Below are 20124 nucleotides of genomic sequence, written 5' to 3'. Positions count from 1 at the left end.
ACTCGGGCTCGTGAGGTCAGAGGCCTGGGCTCAAATCCTGGTCACCACTGGCAACAAGTGGTGTCATGTCGCTGAGCCTTGGAAAGTGAGCAGAACAACAGTACTTACCTCACAGGGTACTGTAAGGATGGAGTAAGGGATTAGATGGGAAGAACCCAGATTGGTAAAGCTGGCACTAATCAAGCACTTCACAAACACTAGCTGGTATCATGACTACGTTAGTATGCCATGCAAGACTGCTGAAATCAAGTTTCCTGCTAAAAACTTTTAGAAAACAACATTTATAAGCTTTAGAAAAAGACGTCTTGAGGATTTGAAAGGAATCGTTTCAAGGTAGTTTTGTAAAACTGGAGTCAAAGCCCCAAGAGGCCACACAGCCTGGACTCACCACCACGGCCACATCACACACCTGTCACTGCCTGGCTGGCGTCTGCTGGTGAAGCACAGGGCAAATGCACATGTCCAGCAGCGCACACTGGCACCGGCCCTCAGGCCCCCTGCTGGACAGTCTGGTCAGGTTAAGTTGGAGGAAAATGTTTAACAGAAAAGGAGAAAATGGCTTCTTTTAAAATCTTGGTTCTACAACAGTCAGAAAGAAATCATACAAATCACTGACACTGTTGGTGCACTCTGACCTGTGACAGGTCCCTCATGAGATGTGAAACCAGGCCACAAGGAGAGGCAGCAAGACACATGGCTTCACATGCAAGCAAGACTTAAAAAATCAACTGATGTAGAAAGAATCACTCAATTTAAAGACATAACCTCTATAAAAGCATTATAAGAAGCACTACTTACATGGAACCATGTGAACATCTCTCTCTGTAGACAGTCCTGTAAATGGGTTAAAAAAATTATTATAATTGGAAATCACAGATAGAAAATAACCCAAAGAATAATCTATCACCTTAGATGCCAAATTTTATCAAACCAAAGGAATTTATTAAAAGACTGTACTCATAAATCAGTTATTTAGGAGGTCGAAGGCAGTTTCCCAGAGGAAAAAAATTCCATAAAAGAGGTTAGATTCTAAACTGAGTTCAGAAGTTAAGATACAGATACATGTTTAGAGCCCAGACTCCCATAAACCCTGACCCACAGTCATAAAGCTGGGTGGAAAGTGTTGGGAAAGTTTGGGAAAGTATAGATTCTCGATCCTGTGGGCCCGTGGGGAGCTACCGGTAAGGAGAAGACTGGGGGGCGGGGAGGCTAGGTGGGACCCCTAGGGCACCATGTGGTCTCAGCTCCAAGTCTGAAGAATGCTTCACCTGGATAGGACAAGGCACCCTGCCTTTGCAAAAACTTAATGTGCATGTAAGTGGCACTGCCGAAGGCTCCTACAGGCAGCCCAAGGCCTGTATACAATGATGACTGAAGACCAGAGGACCCAAGGCCTGTATACAATGATGACTGAAGACCAGAGGAAGATTAGAAACCCCTAACAGAGGATGTCCATCCGCTTTTAGCCGAGACAGAAGAAGACAGACCAGATCGACTCTCCAGCAAAAAAAAACCAGACAAAAGACATGAGACAGGGTTTTGAGACACAGGACGATGATCCCTGAGTGAAGGAAACAAATACAATGCAACTGCCCTGCCTACAGTTTGGGGGGAGTTTTCTGGCTACAGTGCAGAAAAGAGGAACCCAGGCAAAGTCAGGCGAGTCCCGAGATGAAGAAACAGTTGAAATTCAGGGACACAGAGCAGCTAGAATTAGCAGGGCAGAGTACCCAAAAGGAGAGAGCTGCAGAGAGAAATGCTCCAGAGACCTCTGGGTGAATCACTTGAGGCTTCACCTAGACACTGATCAGCAAGTGTGGGTGAGCAATCTATCTGAGGCCAAGGAAGGAGCCAACAGAAAGAGCAGAACAAACAGCAGCTGTAGCTCCCACAGCTCTAGGAATGGTTCACACTTCCAACAACCAGATGAGGAAACCTTGTCACATGGGGCCACTGGCTGAGCATTTGGAAGAGCACTGGCTCAGCAGCAGGGCCATATTATCAACAGATCAAGCTGGTGTACTAAACCAGGTACTGCCTAACAATGTCCAACAACATATCACCTTTGTGGGGATCTAAACTTTCCAAGCAACTTAAATGCAGTTCTCCAAAAAAATTTAAAATATTTTAAAGAATACAGACCCCAACGACATAAAATATACAATGTCTTTCATCCATTCAAAAATTACCAGGCATGCAAAGAAGCATGAAAATATTATCTCATAATGAGAATAGTTGATCAATTAGAAATACAAGGAAATAATTAGTGCACAAGGTCCTTAAAGTACTATTACAAAGACACTGTATATATTCAAGAAGATAGAGAAAAGCACAATACGCTAAGGAGAGACATGAAAAGCATTTTAAAAAAGCCCAAGTCAAACATCTGAAATGAAAATATACTTGATGGGATTAACATCACATTAGACACTACAAAAGGAAAGATTAGTCAATGTGCAGACAAAACAATCTGAGCAGACAGAAACTATCTGAAATGAAATTTAAAGAAAGACCCCCAAAAAAGCAGAAATACACACACACACACACACACACACACACACACACACACACAAATTATGTAAGTATAATGTAACTGAAGACCCAGAGGGGGAGGACAAGATGAGACAAAAAAAGAGATCTCAAAAAATAATGACAAAAAAAGTTTGAAATTTGATGAAAATTATGAACCTATAAATACAAGAAAGTCAACAATCCCCAAACAGAAGAAAACGTGAAGGAAATTAAACCAAGGCACATCATAATCAGCATATCTAAAGAGAAAATCTTTAAAACAACCAGACAAAAAAGAAACATTATGTACAGAAGGACAAAGACATGGTAGACAGAGGAATTCTCAGAAACAATGCAAGCCAGAAACCAGTAGAATGGTATCTCTAAAGTAAGGAAGGACAAAACTGTCAACCTGAAATACCATACGTAATGAAAATAACTTTCAAATACAAAGGCAAAATGAAGACTTTTTCCAACAAACAAAAGCTAAAATAATTCATCACCAACATACTTAAACTACAAATAATATTAAACTAAGTTCATCACACAAGAGGAAAACAATATCAAAAGGAAATCCAGATCTACAAAAAGAAATGAAAAGTACTGGAAACAAAATTCATGAATAAATATAAAAGCCTTTTTCTTAATTTTAAGATTGTTTTAAAAGATAACAGACTAAAGCAAAAATAATAACAACGTAGGATGGGGTTTATAAAATGTAGAAGTAAATGGCTTGGCAATAATAACGTAAAGGCCAAGAGAAGTGAGATGGAAGTATACTGTTATTAGGTTTTATACTCTAAGTGGAAAAGTATAATATTACTTGACAGATGGTGGTAAGGATATACTCAATGAATCTCAAACAACCTCTTAAAGAGATATCACTAAGTTGGTAAAGGTGCTAGAATTGATCACAAAAAGTACTCAGTCCAGGATGCCCGGGTGGCTCAGTTGGATGGGTGTCTGCCTCAGCTCAGGTCATGATCCCAGGGTCCTTGGATAGAGTCCTCCATCAGGCTCCTTGCTCAGCAGGGAGCCTGCTTCTCCCTCTGCCTGCCACTCCCCCTGCTTGTGCTCTCTCTCTCTCTCTCTGTGTCTCTGTGACAAATAAAGAAATAAAATCTTTAAAAAAATAAAAATAAAAAGTACTCAGTCCATTATAAAGCAGAAAAAGAGGACTAATAACAAATGGGACAAATAAAAAAAATGGCAAAATAATAGGTTTAAACATTATTATATCAATACCCACATTAAATATCAATGGTATAAACATGCTAATTAAAATGAAGAGATCTTAAGAGTGGATTTAAAAAACCGAGAAGCCCACTGTATGCTGTTTATAAGAAACCCACTTTAAATACAAATATACAAATAGGTTGAAAGACAAAGATTGGAAAAGATGTACCATGCTAGCCCTAATAAAAAGAAAGATGAAATGCCTATATTAACATCAGAAAAAGTAGGTCCCAGAGCAAAGCAAAGAATACTATCAGAAGTAAAAAGGGGCATTACATAATAATAAAGGGTCAAACAACTAAAACAGAAGATCAATAAAGGATATATGAGACTCAAACAACACTATCAACCAACATGACCTAATGGACATTTACAGAGCACTCTACACAACAACAGCACAGTACATATTATTTTAAGTGATCATGGAATATTTTCAAAGACCATATTCTGAGCCATTTTTAAAGGTCTTAATAAACTTAAAAGATTTAAATCAGAAGTAGTGTGTTCCCTGACCACCACGGAATTCAATTAGAAATCAGTAACAGAAAAATACCACAATTATAAGTAACACATGAGTCAAAGAAGAAATCAGAGTGGAAACTAGAAAGCATTTTTACCTGAATAAAAATGAAAACACAACATATCAAACTGTGTGGGATGCAGCAAAAGCAGTATCATGAGGAAAATTTATAGCACTAAAATGCCTAGATTAAGAAAAAAGAAAGTTCTCAAATCAATAGCCTAAGCTTTCACTACACAAAATTAGAAAGAAAAAGAGAGAGCAAATTAATTCCAAAGTAAGCAGAAGGAAAAAAAATTAAGAATAGAAATACATGATCTGAAAGTCAATTAAGAAAAAAATACAGGGGCGCCTGGGTGGCTCAGTCGTTAAGCGTCTGCCTTCGGCTCAGGAGTGATCCCAGAGTTCTGGGATTGAGCCCCACGTCAGGCTCTTCCGCTGGGAGCCTGCTTCTTCCTCTCCCACTCCCCCTGCATGTGTTCCCTCTCTCGCTGGCTGGCTCTCTCTGTCAAATAAATAAAATCTTAAAAAAAAAAAAAGAAAAAAATACAGAATTGTTAAATCATTATGTTGTATATCTGAAACAAATGTAACACTGTGTGTCAGATATACTTCCAATTGAAAAATAATACACAAAATTAATGAAGTAAAAAATTGGTTCTCTGAGAAGATCAATAATATTAATAAACATCTAGCCACACTCACCAGGAGAAAAAGGGAGAAGACACAGATTTACCAGTCTCAATAATGATAAATAGAATACTACAACTGATACAAAGGCCACTAAAAGATAATTAAGTCGAAACCACCATGTAGAACCATTTTACACCTACTAGGATGGCTATAATTGAAGCAGCAGAAAATAACATGTGTTGGTGAGGACATGGAGAAACAGGCACCTTGACATGTCACAGGTGTGAGTGTAAAGCTGTACAGCCTCTATGGAAGAGTTTGCCAATTCTTCAGAAAGGTAAACATAGAATTTCCATGACTCAGCAATTTCACATCAAGTTATACATCCAGAAGAACTGAAATCAGGGAATCAAACAGATACTTGCTCATAGCCTCATTATTCTACAATAGCCAAAACACAGAAACAACTCAAGAGTCCATCAATGGATGAATTGATAAACAAACTGTTAAATATCCATACAATGGAATATTCTGCAGCAATTAAGAAAAAGGAAGTACTGATCCACCCTACAACTCAGATGAACTTTGAAAACATGACGCTAAATGAAAGAAGCCAGACACAAACGTTCATATACTATATGATTCCATTTAAATGAAATACCCAGAATAGGTCAATCCAAAGAGATAGAAAGCAGATTTGTGGTGTCCAGGGGACGGGGAAAGAAGAAATAGGAAGTAATTACTTAATCAGCGTGGAGCATTTCTCTGGGATGATGAAAAAGTTGTCAAAAAGTCTGAAACCGGGTGGTAGTTGCACAACCCTATGAATGCACTGAATGCCCCTGAATTGTACACTTCGGGGATTTTTTTAAGATTTTATTTATTTATTTGACAGAGAGAGAGAGAGACAGCGAGAGAGGGAACACAAGCAGGGGGAGTGGGAGAGGGAGAAGCAGGCTTCTTCCCGTCGAGCAGGGAGCCTGATCCGACGATGAGGGGCTTGATCCCAGGGCCGTGACATCATGACCGAGCCAAAGGCAGATGTTTAACGACTGAGCCACCCAGGCGCCCTGAATTGTATACTTTAAAATGATTAATTGTATGTTATGTGAATTTCATGCCAGTCAGTCAATAAATAAAACAGAATGTAATAAGGGAATGTTAGGATCTATTGCACGGCATAAATTTAATAATATAGATGGAACAAATGCTTAGAAGAACCAAGCTATCCAAACTCACTCAAGAAGGTTATAGATAACCCTATATGCATTCAGAAATGGAACTCAAGTTAAAAGCCTTCCCACCAAAAAAAGATGGCTTCAGTGGTGAATTCTAGCAAATATTCAAGGAAAAAAATAAGACAAATTCCTTATTAACTCATCCTGAAAATTTAAAATAAGAGAACACTTCCCAACTCATTCAATGAGGCAAGTATATTAATTTGATATCTAAACCAGAAAAATACACTAGAAGTAAAACAAACCAATATTCCTCATAAATACAGTTACAAAAATTCTTAAATTTTAGCATATCAAACCATGTAATATAAAAAAAATATGTATGACAAAGTGGATTTCAACCCAGAAATGCAATTGGTTTAATAACTTTTTAAAAATCAATATAACTGAGTTATATGGATGGGCCATACAAACAGACTTATAAAGGAAAACTATGCGATTGTCTCTATAGACGCAGAAAAAGCGTTTGACAAAATTCATTATCACTCATGAAAAACTTCTCTGCAAACCCATACTGTAAGAGCACTTTCCGTGCCTTACGAAGGAGCGCCAGCTAGAATACACAGCTAATGTCATACATAAGGGTGAGAGGCTGATGCATACGCTCAAGATCAGGAAAAAAACTAAGGATGTCCCCTCTGAGCACTTCTACTCAACAAGAGGTCAATCGCACCAAGGTGATCTATCAATTCAGTGCAATCTCAATCAAAATCAGAACAGGCTACGTGGATTCTAAAATGCGTATGGAAATATGAAGGAAATAAAACAGCCTAAACAACTTTGAGAAAGGGAACAAAGTGGGAGAACTTACACTGCTTTATTCCAAGATTTATTATAAAGCTACAGCGGTAAGGACGGATTGACCAAAAGGAACAGGGTAGTCCAGAAACAGTCTGTACTTTGTTAATCACGTTTCTAATTTTCTGTGTTCTTATGCTTTGACATCTTTGCCTTGCTGACCCTGGAGGGATTGCCTTCCTAGAGTTAGCCAGTTCTAGATAGGATAAATAACTCACCCCAGGAGCAAACCAACCAATCCCCCACCTGCACCACCTCCTCTAAGGGGCTCTCAACCTGGGCCACCATCCCCCTGCCCTAATCACCCCAGGGCCAGGGACCAGACAACAAGGGACAGCCCCTATGCCCTAGGGCCTGCTGAAATTGTTCAAACGAGCCAAACTTAAGCCTGCAGACCCGGCCTCACCTATTCCTCCCACAGAAACCACAATAATACTCTTGCCCACATTTTCCCCTCACCGCCTCTGCCTCCTGATGGACCGTGGTGCTTCCTCGTGGGGCCCTGGGCGGCCTGCCTCCTGTTTCTTGGGACCTCTGAGCATAAACTTCCTCCTTCATGACAGTCATTTCCATGTCGGCCTTTCTTACCATTCCTGATTGAAATAAATCCCGGGTACCCTTGAAAACACACACCTATACATGGCCAAATGATTTTTGACAAAGGTTCCAAGGTGATTGAATGGGGAAAGGATAATATTTTTAACAACGGATGCTGAAACAATTAGACACCATGTACAAAAAAAAAAAAAGGATCTTGGTATTTTCTTCCCATTCTATATAAAATTATTCAAGATAGATCATAGACTTAAATGCAATAACTGAAACTGTAAGACTTTTGAAAAAAAGAACAAGAGGAGATCTTACAGACCTCTGGTTTCACAAGCAATTCTTAAGCGATACAAAAGACATGATGTATAAAAGGAAAAAAATAGATAAGTTGGATGTTATCAAAATTTAAAACTTTTCATCAAAAGACACTGATATAAAAATGATGAGTGAAGTGGCAGACCAGGAGAACACTGCCCCATAAAGGACTGTCAGGAACACACGGAACTCTCAAAATTTAATTAGAAAACAAAAAACATCATTTTAAAATGGGCACAATACTTAACCAAATACTTCGCCAAAGTCAGCATATGGATGGCACACACGCACATGGAAAGATGGTCAGGCAGGCAGAGAAAAGCAAGCCGTGCAGACCAGCCAGCACCCAGCACAGGAGTGGAGTGTGCAGGTCACATGGAGATGTTTTCCTCCAAATCCTGAATGCCATGCGAGAAGAAATTTAAAAGAGACAAACCTCCAAGAGAGAGACCTAAACATCAAAAATGGCTGCACTGTCTGCTGGACAGGGACAGGCAGCCCTGGCCGGATCAAGTGCTCCTAGAAGCCTACAGAGCACTGGCAAGAGAAAGCCTAGGACCCGGGGGATGGGGGCGGGGTGCCCTGAACACACAGTGAGGGCCTCGGGTCAGAGCACCAGCCCCCTCAGGCCTCTGGTTTCTGGGGTTGGACTGGGGGAGCTCTGCTCCTCTCTACTGACTTTCCTTCTCCAGGTGAGCCCATCCAGTCCATAACCATAAATATATTCTCCACTGGATTCCCTAAATCCAACTCCCTGCCAAGCCCTCTCCCCTGAGCTTCTGCATCAACTACCCACCTGACCAAGAAACTAGGATGTCTAGATATCAAGTCCAAGACCAATCCCTGACGATCCCAAGGTCATCGCACCTCATGTGCTCAGCCCGCTGGGACTCAGTCTAATCGTCTTCACCAACCTCCCTGACCCATCCTCCAGCAAGTCCGTCAGCTCTGCCTTAGCACAGCCTCTGACCTAGCCCTAGCACCCACCATGCCCACCATCTGCCCTCTTGCAGGCTGTAGCCTCCCAACCAAAACCACCTCCCCTGCAGCTCCGAAGCCTCGTGCTAAGAGTAACACCAGAACTTCTTAGAGGGAAGGCTGACAGCCGCCCTTATTCTCCAAAGCACATTTTCACCCACCCTTTGCTCACTGCCCTCCCATGTTGCGCTCCTACCACCCAGCCACTGCTGCAGCCACACTGTGTGTAAGCTCTGTCATGCCACCAGCTTGACCACCACCTCCTCTGAAAGGCCTCCTGGGCCACCTGGCAGGTGCTCCCAACTCCTTGCCGGTCTTCCTGCTCTGATCCACCTGCCCGGCACCACTGCATTTTTAACTTATTTCTCTTGACTCTTGTCTCTCACCCCCACCACAAGTGAGCCCCATAGTGGCAGGGACTGAACTCCGGGAAGAGAACTTGGCGGAAGGCAGGTCCTCTGTACATGTTGGACAGACGGGTGCCCGTGTGAAGAGACATAAGGACAGGCAGTGCACCAAGCGGGGGCCTGCATGCAGGTCAGGGCTCCCCTCCCTGAGTGAAGGGCAAGACTCCGAAGGACAACAGGCAGAACTGTACGTGCGCTGGGAGACTCGGGATGTGCATACCTCTACATCTGTGGGTATTCTCTCTTTTCTTCAAAAGAACAAAATAAAATAACACTTACTGGATGGGGGGGCGCGGACAAGAGAAGACGTACCTACCATGAGAGCCTTGCAAGTCAAAACACAGTCAGAGCAGGTCTGATCAGACGCTGTCACTTGCTCAGAGTTTAGGGCTCTGTGGTGTTCACATGGCCCAGGCGAACACTGCTGCTGACCACGCCTGGGCCACACGAGCCACAGCCCAGAGCGCAGGCTTTCCCCTTCGTCCCTGGTTTGAACATGACCCTGCAGCATCGCAAATGCAACCACACACAACCACAACAGAATTTTAGCATTAGAAACACATTTTAAAAGCACTGACTAGAAATGAGGCAAAACGAACAAGCAAAATTCTATTCTTTTCATGAATTTAGCCATAGATGCAAATAATAGTAATGTTACTGTTAGGTGCAGAGGAATTTATAGAATCTTAGTATTCCAACCAGAGCATCTACCAAAAAGAGAAGCCCTCCCTTCCTGAAGGTGGTTCTCCCACAGCCTCCTCAGACCAGAGCAGCCTACATGTTCCAATAGCCTGAAATCACTCAGCCGACAACTCAGGGAGGGAGGTGTTCTTCTGGAATCCACTGAGGCCCCCATGCCAACCCCAGAGCTTCTTGCTATTTGCCTTTTCCCTCACCCATGGCTACCCACACAAATCCACATATCTGATACCCCTGGTCGTCCTCACACTCACATGGACACTGCTGACATTTTACACGAGAATTTTAATATTCATGTTACAGAATGGCCCGGCCCATGGCTATGATGGCAGGGAGAGTCCTTGATGTCCCCCCTCACTGGGACCCCACACGTTCCATTTCTTCCAACATAGAGTTGGCTTCTAGGGCTCCCGCATCAGAGGAGGATGAGCGATCAGAGACCAGCAGAATGGGGGTAGTGGCTGTGGACCACCACGTGGAACGTTTTAGACCACCACTTCTAAAGGCTACTTAATGGAGACCTGGGGTAAGGCTGATGGATTTGCAGCAGGACACAGTTGGAAAAGCAGCTCCCAGGAATCTGCTTATAGGTCCTATTTTTGCTAAATGGGAGCTCACACTTAGATCTCAATACAGGAAGACAAGCAAATGCCACTTTTTTACCTAAGGCCATAGCAAAGATCTGACTTCAGGAGGAAGACAGCCTTGACTCCAAATCTCTCCAGATCTGGGCGACAGAGTATCTCACTAACCTACCCCCTGCTGCAGAATGAACTTCAAGTTCTGCAGTGCCAACAAGAGTCAGGGGTAACTAGGGTTTAAAAGAGCTTCTGTAGGGGGGAGGACAGGCAAGGATGATTCAGCTTCATTTCCATCACAGAATCCACCAATGCAATTACCCTTTCTAAGTAATTATACTCTTAGTGATGGTCTCAGGAGAAAAGAAAAGGAGGTAGCCAGGGCGCTGAGCTTCTTTACTCCTCCACTTCAAAAAATAGCATGTAGAGGTCAACGCACGTGGTCAATAAGGCCAACGAACACAGACCCTGAGAGCCCCTGCATGGTGGGCCCGCCTCGCTCCCTGGCTAGGGACAGCAGGCCCTCTCATCTGGCCACACACCAGTGACTATGTGCTTCCACCGCTTAGAAGATAGGCTTGTGCCCATTTGGGGAGGATGTATTTTTTGTTTCATTTTCCCATTTAACAGATCATACTCCATGTGTGTGAATACAGACATGTACATCCATGTTTCAATATTTTTATATTATACTGATGAACTTTATTCAGTATGAACTTGCAATCATATATAAAAAGGATTTTGGTTTCGATCTCAGTTAGTACATGGGCTTATTAAATTAAAATTTTAAATTCCATTATTTTTACCTCCTTGGCTTTCTGAGGGGGTCACTCTCATTACCAGAATCAGACACAGGAGATCTGTGTGGGTTCTCATCAGGTACTAAAGTTGCCTAAGATACATCTACAAGACTTTCTGGACAACTCCCCAAATACAAGGGTTTCAATCAGTGATAGAGGGTGAGCTCTGCACACCCGTGCCCTGGAACACCTGACGAGAGAAGCTGCCCCCTGCACGGGTACCCCGCCACGCGCAGAGATTCTACCTTTATGAAACCAAGTGTACATCCTGTGACAACAAAACACATGCCTACTCTTCATACAGAAAGTTTGGAAAGTGCAGAAAAGTGCAAGAAATTTATTTAAAAGCACCTGCAACTCCCAGACAAAAACACCAACAGCAATAAACTTCTATTTTCTTCTAGACGTTTTTCATTATAACATTTACCTATATATATTTTTTTGAAGATTGATTTATTTATTTGAGAGAGAGTGAGTGCATATGCACGAGCAGGTGGGGCAGAGGGAGAGAGAGGGAGGGAGAATCTCAAACAGGTTCTGTGCTGAGCACGGAGCCCAACACCGGGCTTGATCCCATGACCGTGAGATCAGGGCCTGAGCCAAAACCAAGAGTCAGACACTTAACCAACTGCACCACCCAGGCGCTCCCTATATATTCTTTGAACAAAATGTAATAATTGTATGTGCTTTCAGAACAATGTAATATATCTGTGTCTGTAATATCTGTAGAAAATGTTCATAACAGCTTTTTTTTAGGCTTATAAATAATGTTTATTGATACCTGAAGAAATCTGTCCATAAAAACAAAACTTATCTACTATTTGAAATTACTTGCTCTTATGCTTAGAAAATCAGACCAATTTTCATATAATTATTCTCTAATTTAAAAAAACATATTATTTCTCCTATGATTATAAAAATCATATTTGTTCTTTTAGGAAAATTTAGAAAATTCAAAAATGTGTGAACATAGGTATCAGCAGCGGTTCCAGATCTCAGAAACAGACACCATAAGCCTTTGGTTGTATCTCCTTGAGGCCTTTAAAATACACACACACACACACACATACACATAGGTATAGGCACGCACAGGCACATAGCACACACACAAACCCCAATATTTCATGTCATATATACTGTTCTTGTGTGTATTTTGACTTCATATGCTGGGTACATTTTTTCATGCCATAAGTCAATCCTGTAAATGCTAACTGCTGCTTAATATTCTCTATGTTGTAGGAGAACATAACTGGTTTACTAAATCCTCTACTATTGGGCCTTCAGGCTGCTTCCACTTGTTAATTATTTAAATTAATGCTGCAATGAACATCCCCTATGGTTGTCTCCTGAAGACGAATTCTTGAGAGCAGAATTTTCAGCCAAAGTGCCTGAGAATTTCAGAGCCCCTGACACACAAGGATGAAGAGCCCCCAGGCCCCCTGCTCTGTCCAGTCACTCTCTGAGACACCAAGTAACATGTGACAGGATGGTCTCTGTGATTCTCTTCTAAAACTCTGTATTATAAGCTTTCCCAAAATATATGCCAATAAGGCGAAGAATGATGTGTGTGCATTTATCCGTTAGCGCTGAGGAGTAGCATCTTACCATGTTCGTTGGTATCTCTGTTCCTTCCATAAACTGCCTGTTCAAAATCCAGCAACAAAGTCACTGGGTGAGAATCAATGAAAACACACGAGGATAAAAAAAGGAGGATGTACATTAATTTCTGGTCAAAGGTTCAGCAAACTTAAGTAAATAGAGTATAGCAAAGTAGAAATTCAGGTGTTTTCTATATTAGATTTAAAAAACTTGATGGACCTAATAATAATCAAATTGAACTGGGAGGCACTCATCGTGAACTCAGAGTGGTAACAGGTCTGTCTTCTGTTCATTCATGAAAAGTGGAATCCTGGAGCTGAGATTTTAGCCTCTAACAGTACTTTCCACCGAAAACAAACAAATGAACAAACAAAAACAAAGCTCTTTGCCAAGCAGCTGTCTCCATGAGTGGAGGCGGAAGGCGGAGGGCCTACAATACAGAGGTGTGCCCAGAAAGCAAGGCACCCCCACACATCAGGTGGCCCTGGGCAGCAACAGGGGCCCCAGCCAGGCTGTGGGCATCAGCGCAAGAGAGAATCATTATTAGATTCTAACCTGAGACAGGAGCTCAGGCTGAACTCAAGGTCCAAATCATCTTAGACAAAAGTTGCCCAGTCTCCCAATGACCGGGTCCTGCCAGACTGCAGCTCTACTGCCGTGCTGCGGGAGGCTACCTGCCCTCTCAGAGCTGCGCAGGTAAGCTTCCAAAAAACCACTGTCAGCCTGCAGGGGGCACGGTGGTGGAGAAATGAATTAAAACTACAGCACACGTATTTTTTGAGGTTTACTATTATAGTAATAGATTTTGTAATCATTTTATTTCTGCATGTTTTTTTTTACTGTTAATATATTTAAAATAATAATTTCTAACACTGCTTAAATTATTTTTAAAAATTATATATTTATATATACTTAACATAGTATGTCTTAAACAAAGAACAAATAACACCAAGTGTCTCTCTTCAGGCACAAAAGCGTCATGCGTGTTAAAGCCCCTCACTATTTTCACAACAGCTTATCTTTTAGTTATGGATCCAGAGGCCCGCTCTACTAACCATTGGCTAGCACATGTCCCCACCTCCTTTTACCAGCCTCTGAATTGGTATGTGGTGATCGTGTTCTACAGAAGTTTTGAAATCTGGAATTCTTGTAGTTTCCAGGTTTGGTATCATGCTGGGAGAAGTCATATCCATACTTTCTGCGGGGATTCCTCAGCTGTCTTCCCTTGGCAATCCCAGCGATGACCCCTTGCGCCACCTTGAAAATGGTGGGGGTGTCCTCTCTTATGCTGTGAACACCCAACAGCTGTCGGCGACTCACCGCACATCCACTGCGAAGCACCCCCGTCTCCCACAGCCTCCTCTCACATGGCTGACAAAACGTCCCTAATTCCGAGGCAAAGTCGACCCAACCTCATGGTGAGAAACCATGAACAGCTAGCTTGGTAACAACCGAGCAAATCCCACAAATAGGACTGTTTTGTGAGTTCATTAGGCAGGGTTTAATACCAGCCAGGTATTAAATCATCCCACGTGAATCCCCCTTTTCATAAGTGGGGCTCTAGAGTCTCTACTTTGTTCTATTGAGCTATTTGTCTCTTTCAGCTGTAATACAAATGCTTTGATTTCTTTAGCTTTACAGAAAGTTTTGATATCAAATAGGATAAGCAGTCATGTACCGTTTTCTTTCTCAAAACTTGCTAGGTAGTCTTATATATTTTCTTTCCTTATGACATTTAGAAGTGGTTAACCAATTTCTATAAAATACCTATTGCAATCACATTCATTGTGATTCATTTTTTGATCACAAAACATGGTAGGTAGATGGCATCACTGGGAGCAGCACAGTAATGTCTACTGGCACCTTGCTTCTCCATAAATGTAATGAGGGCAATGACCACATTTTCATAATTAACTGTTTAAGGACTCTGGGAATTAACCAAAGGCCTGCAGCAATCCAAGGATTATTTATTTATGCAAGAAAATCAACCAGATTTAGGTAAGAGCAGGAGCTTTGCCGTGCTTCTCCCAGGCCTCCTCCCTGCCCCTCCCTGAAGACCAGCCCCGTAGCCACAGCCCCACAAAGGGCAGGACTGGGCAGGAGCTCCTTCAAAGCTGTCAACACTTACATTCAAAAATGAAGAAAGATTCCAACTCAGTAACCTCAACTTCCACCAAGAAACCAGAAAAGCAAAACTAAACCAAAGGTAAGCAGAAGAAAATAACAAGCCCTAGAGCAAAAATAAGTGAGATCAAGAATGGAAAAGCAAACCAAAAATGGGTTCTTTATTTTTGTTGTTGTTTTGAAGATTTTTTATTTATTTATTTGAGAGAGAGAAAGAGGGAGTGACAGAGAGTGCTAGAGGGGGAAGGGGCAGAGGTAGAGGGAGAAGCAGAGACCCTGTTGAGCAGAGAGCCCGATGCGGGACTCAAACCCATGACTGAAATCATGATCTGAGCCAAAGGCAGATGCTTAACCAACCGAACAACCCAGGTGCCCCAAAAGTGGGTTCTTTGAAAAGACCAACAAAATCGACATGTCTTCATCTAGACTGACTCAGAAACACAGAAGAAGACTTAATTACTACAATTAAGAATGAAAGAAACATTACTGCCCAACTTACGAAATAAAAAGGATTACAAGGGAACACTAAGAACAATTTTACATCAACAAATTAGATTAGCTAGATGAAATGAACAATTTCCTGGAAATAAATACAAACTATTGAAACTGACTCAAGAAAAAAGAGAAAATCTGAGTATAGATACTGACACAGATGATATAGATGATATAGGATAGATGCTGTAAATATTGCCATGGAAAGAGAACTAAGAATCCACAAATAAACCCCTGCATTTACAGTCAATGGTTTCCGACTGAGAGTGCCAAGACAATAAACAGAGAAAGACTGTTGTCTCAACAAATGCTGCTGAGACAGCTGGACATCCACGTGTAAAAGCACAAATTTGGACCCCTTCTTCACACTATCTACAAAAATTAATTCAAAGTAGATTGAAGACCTAAACACAAGGGCTAAAACTACAAAGCTCCTAGAATCAGGTGAAATCATGACTGTTGGTTAGGCCATGGTTTCTCAAATGTCACACCAAAAGTACAAGCCACAAAACAAGAAAATAAATAAATGGGACTTAATCAAAATTGTAAAATTTTGTGCTTCAACGGACACTTCCAAAAAAGTAAAAAGACAACCCACAGACTGGGAGAAAATTTCTGCAAATTTGATAAGGGAACAGTATCCAGAATATATGAAGAATCCTTACAACTCAACAATAAAAAGACAATTTTATTAAACAATGGGCAGAGGATTTGAATACACCTTTCCCCAGGGAATGTATATAAACAGCCAATAAACACTTGAAAATATTCTAAACATTATTAGTCATCAGGGAAATGCAAATCTGAATCACAGTGAGACAGCATCTCACACTCACTGGAATGGCTATGATCAAAAAGACCGACGACAAGGAGTATTAGCGAGGATGTGAAAATACTGGAGCCCTTACACTCTGCTGGTGGGAGTGTAAAACTGTACAGCCATTTTGGAAAATGCTGGCAGTTTCTTAAAAAGTGAAACATGTTACTGCCATGTGACCCAGCAATTCAACTCCTCTATAACCATGAGAATGGAAAACATACATCTACACAAAAACTAGCACACGAATGTTCATAACAGCATTATTCATAATAGCTAAAAAGTGGAAACAACCCAAATGTTCATCATGGATAAAGGGATAAACAATATGTTGTATATCCATATAATGGAATATTATTCAGCCATAAAAAGGAATAAAGTACTAATACATGCTAAAACATAGATGAAACTCGAAAACATTACACAAAGTGAAAGAAGCCAGACACAAAATGCCACATACTGTGTGATTCCATGTATCTGAAACATCCACAGTGGGTAAATCGAGAGAGACAAAAGATAGATTAATGGTATTCAGGGACTGGAGAAAGGGGAGAATGGGGAGTAATGCAAATGGTCCAGGGTTTCTTTTTAGGTAGTAGAAAATGTTCTGAAATTAGATAGTGGTGATGGCTGCAAAGCTCTGTGATATACCAAAAACATACCAAACCATTCAATTATACACTTTCATGGGGTGTTAATTTATATCTCAAATAAAAAAAATAAACATAATAGGAATCTATGTACTTACCATGAAGAAGAAAGAGTAGTCAACATTTTGCTTTATTTGCTTCATAACTCTATCAAAAATGCACACAGATATCACTAAAGCCCTAGACCCAAATGATAACCCCTCCTTCCCTATAGGTTTGTAATGACAAAATCTAAACCATCTTTACTTAATTCAGGTGTTTATACCTTTACTGGTTATGTAAATACCCAAAAAAGATACCATAATGTACCCCTACTTGTTAACTTGGCTTTTTATAGTCAACACTGTTACTGAGATTTATGCATCTTGATACACGTAGATCTAATTCATTCATTTTGATGCTGAATAATTTTTGACTGTGTGAAGAAAACAGATGCCTGGATTTCCTTACTGAGGCCAATTAGATAGTTTGCACCATTTTACTATTACAAACACAGTATGCCGATATCCTTGGCACCTGCCAACATCTTCTAGAGCAAGTACCTGAAAATGGCATTGATGAGTCATATTATGTGCACATTTTCCACTTACTTATGTAACCAAATTCATCTCCAAAGCAGTTATACCAATCAGTACTTCCAAGAGCAAGGTGTAAGAGTTCCCATTTTCCCCACACTTCACCAATATGTATTAATTGACTTCATGCTTGCCAATTTGATGAATATGAAAAGATCTCTCATTGTCTTAATCCATATATCATGGATTAATAGAAAAATCAGTTTTCACACAAGTTTATAAAAACCTTTCTGGTTTCCTCATTTTGAATTGTCAACCTTTATCCATTGTAGGCTTATTCCTTCTAGATCTCTGATATTAATCCTCTTCATGTTATGTGACTTCCAAATGTTTCCTCCTGTCTGTAGTCTCTCTTTTCATTCTATAAAAAATCTACCATACAGATGATTTTTCTATATAATATAGTCAAACAAACCAGTCTTTTTCCTTACAGTTAGGGCTTTTTGTGCCTGGTTTAAGAAATTCGTCTGCACCCAGATGTCACAGAAAGTCTTCTGTCTTCTCATCTATAAGTGTTAGTTTTGCTTTTCACACTCAGGATTTTATTCCATCTAGAATTCAGTCTCATATAGGAAGCATTTGGTAGGGATCTAATTTTATCTTTACCATAGGGTAGAAGATTATCCCAGCAATATTGACTAAAAAGTCCATCCTTTCCCCATTGACTTATAACACAACCTCGAATATTATGCATTCCCAAGTGTAAGAATGGGTGTGCATGGGGGTGTGTAGGATGTGTGGGATGTGGGGGATTTGAGTGTGGGGGGAACTGGGGGTGTAGATAGATAGGTGGTGGGTGAGTATGGGGGGTGTGATGTGGGGAGTGGGGTTGTGGAGGGTGTGAGTGTGGTGGATACAGGCGGGTGGGTGTGGGTAGGGGAGTGGAGGGTGTTTGTGAGATGTGGGTATAGGAGATATGGGGTGTGTGGCGTAGGTAGGAGGCATTAGGGCATGTGAGAGGGTGTGGATATAGGGTGTGGGGGAGCTGTCAGTGGGGGAGGCATGGGGGTTTAGATAGGTAGTGGGTGGGTGTGGCATGGGGGTGTGATGTGGGGGGGTGCGAGAGGGTATGAGTATAGGGTGTGGGGGAGTATGAGGGTAGGAAGGTGTATGTTCCCTAACTCTGCTGCATGGACATATCTGTCTATCCCTGGGCCAATAACACAATTACACCTTTATAATAAGCTTTGGCATCTGAAAGGGCAAGTCTCCCAGTACTTTTTTTTTTTTTTTTTACCTGCCATTTTGGTTCCTCACTCTTCTACCTGTATTTTGGGATCAATTCTTAAAAACCCATGAGAAGCCCTGCCAGGATTTGGGTTTGCATTTAATTAACAAATGCCATCTTTAATGCTGATCGCTCACATCATTAACAAGATATAACTAACAGTGTTTACGCATGCCTTCTCTTTCTAGTTTTTTATCAATCTTACCCAAGGTTTGAAAATTCTGTTTTTTCTTTACAAAGAAGCAGCTTTTATTACTTCTATTTTTCTTTGTTTCCCATTTCACAAATTTCTGTTCTTCCCTTTACCATTTCCTTCCTTATACTTTCTTTTGCTCTCTTAACTGCATAACTTGAGCACTTATTTGATCAACTTTGAGCCTTTGTTTCAAATAGGTAACTCTAAGGATATAACCCTCCCCCCAAGCATGGTCACCCTCTACAAACCTTAATTTACATTGTTATAATCAGTCAATTCTGGAGAATTCCATTGTGACTTCCTCTGTAATTTGAATGATTTTTAGTGTTTTTTAAGTGTCAAATACATAAACTTTCCTTCTCCGTGTTTCTATGATTGATTTGTGGCTTAACTTCACTGGGTCAGAGGATAGGGTCTGAAAGAACTTGAGGTCTACTTTGTGACCAAATGCAAGGTCAGATTTGAAATGTTTCATGTGCCTCAAGAGAATATGTATTCTCCAATTGGTTATTGTTTTTTTATATGACGAAGAACTACAGCTTGTTTAAATCTTGTATACTTTTATGTACGTGTTTATATCTGACCTATCGATTCCTGAGAAAGGAACATTAAAATTGTCTATATGATAGCAGAATTATCAATTTCTCCTTGTAAATCAGCCAATTTTTCTATACATTCTGAGGTTCAGTTATTGCACATATACACACACACATTGAGTTATTTTATGTTTATGATTGTTTTCTTTTATCATCATATAGAAACATTTTACATTACAAAGCTTTTGTCGCCACATGCACTCATCTGATACTGATGGAGCTGCACCAGTTTTGCTGGCATTAATTGCCAAGTATATTTATTTCACATATATCATCAAACTCTCTCCCAGATAATGTTATCGGAAGCATGTGAGTGGATTTTGTATTGTATTGTTTAAATCCAATCTTAAGACCTGATGTTCTCACCAACTCGCTGGGTGCCCAGAATCACAAGATTTCCTGGAGGACTGAATGTAGGGTTTGAGATAAGAAGTAGAAATCAGAGAGGCTCCAAGACTTCTGGCTTAGAGCCACAGTGGAAAGCTCAAGAGCTCGGTTCAGATGTGTAAGTCTGAAATGCTTGTTTGCCTCGCGAGTGGAGATGTCAAATAGGTGACAAGACACCTGAGTCCAGAGTTGATGGGA

General features: G+C 40.9%; 1 protein-coding gene across 10 annotated transcripts in view; it reads right to left on the bottom strand.

Annotated features, from left to right (window-relative positions):
* Positions 1 to 20124, bottom strand: part of PCBP3 (poly(rC) binding protein 3) — a 269593-nt gene that overhangs the window by 181123 nt on the left and 68346 nt on the right. For 9 of the 10 annotated variants that reach the window (XM_045776982.2, XM_045776981.2, XM_045776983.2 and 6 more), the window contains exon 2: positions 799 to 834. The exons of the other annotated variant lie outside the window; for it this stretch is intronic. The gene's annotated coding sequence lies outside the window, so the exon portion shown is untranslated. The remainder of the gene's footprint in view (positions 1 to 798; positions 835 to 20124) is intronic. 10 annotated transcript variants of the gene reach the window in all.

Source organism: Ursus americanus, chromosome 4, assembly GCF_024610735.1.
Source record: "Ursus americanus isolate L20-20 chromosome 4, mUrsAme1.1.p, whole genome shotgun sequence".
Classification (NCBI taxonomy): Eukaryota; Metazoa; Chordata; class Mammalia; order Carnivora; family Ursidae; genus Ursus; species Ursus americanus.
Note: the sequence above shows the minus strand (reverse complement) of the source record. Positions and strands in the feature narration are given on the sequence as shown.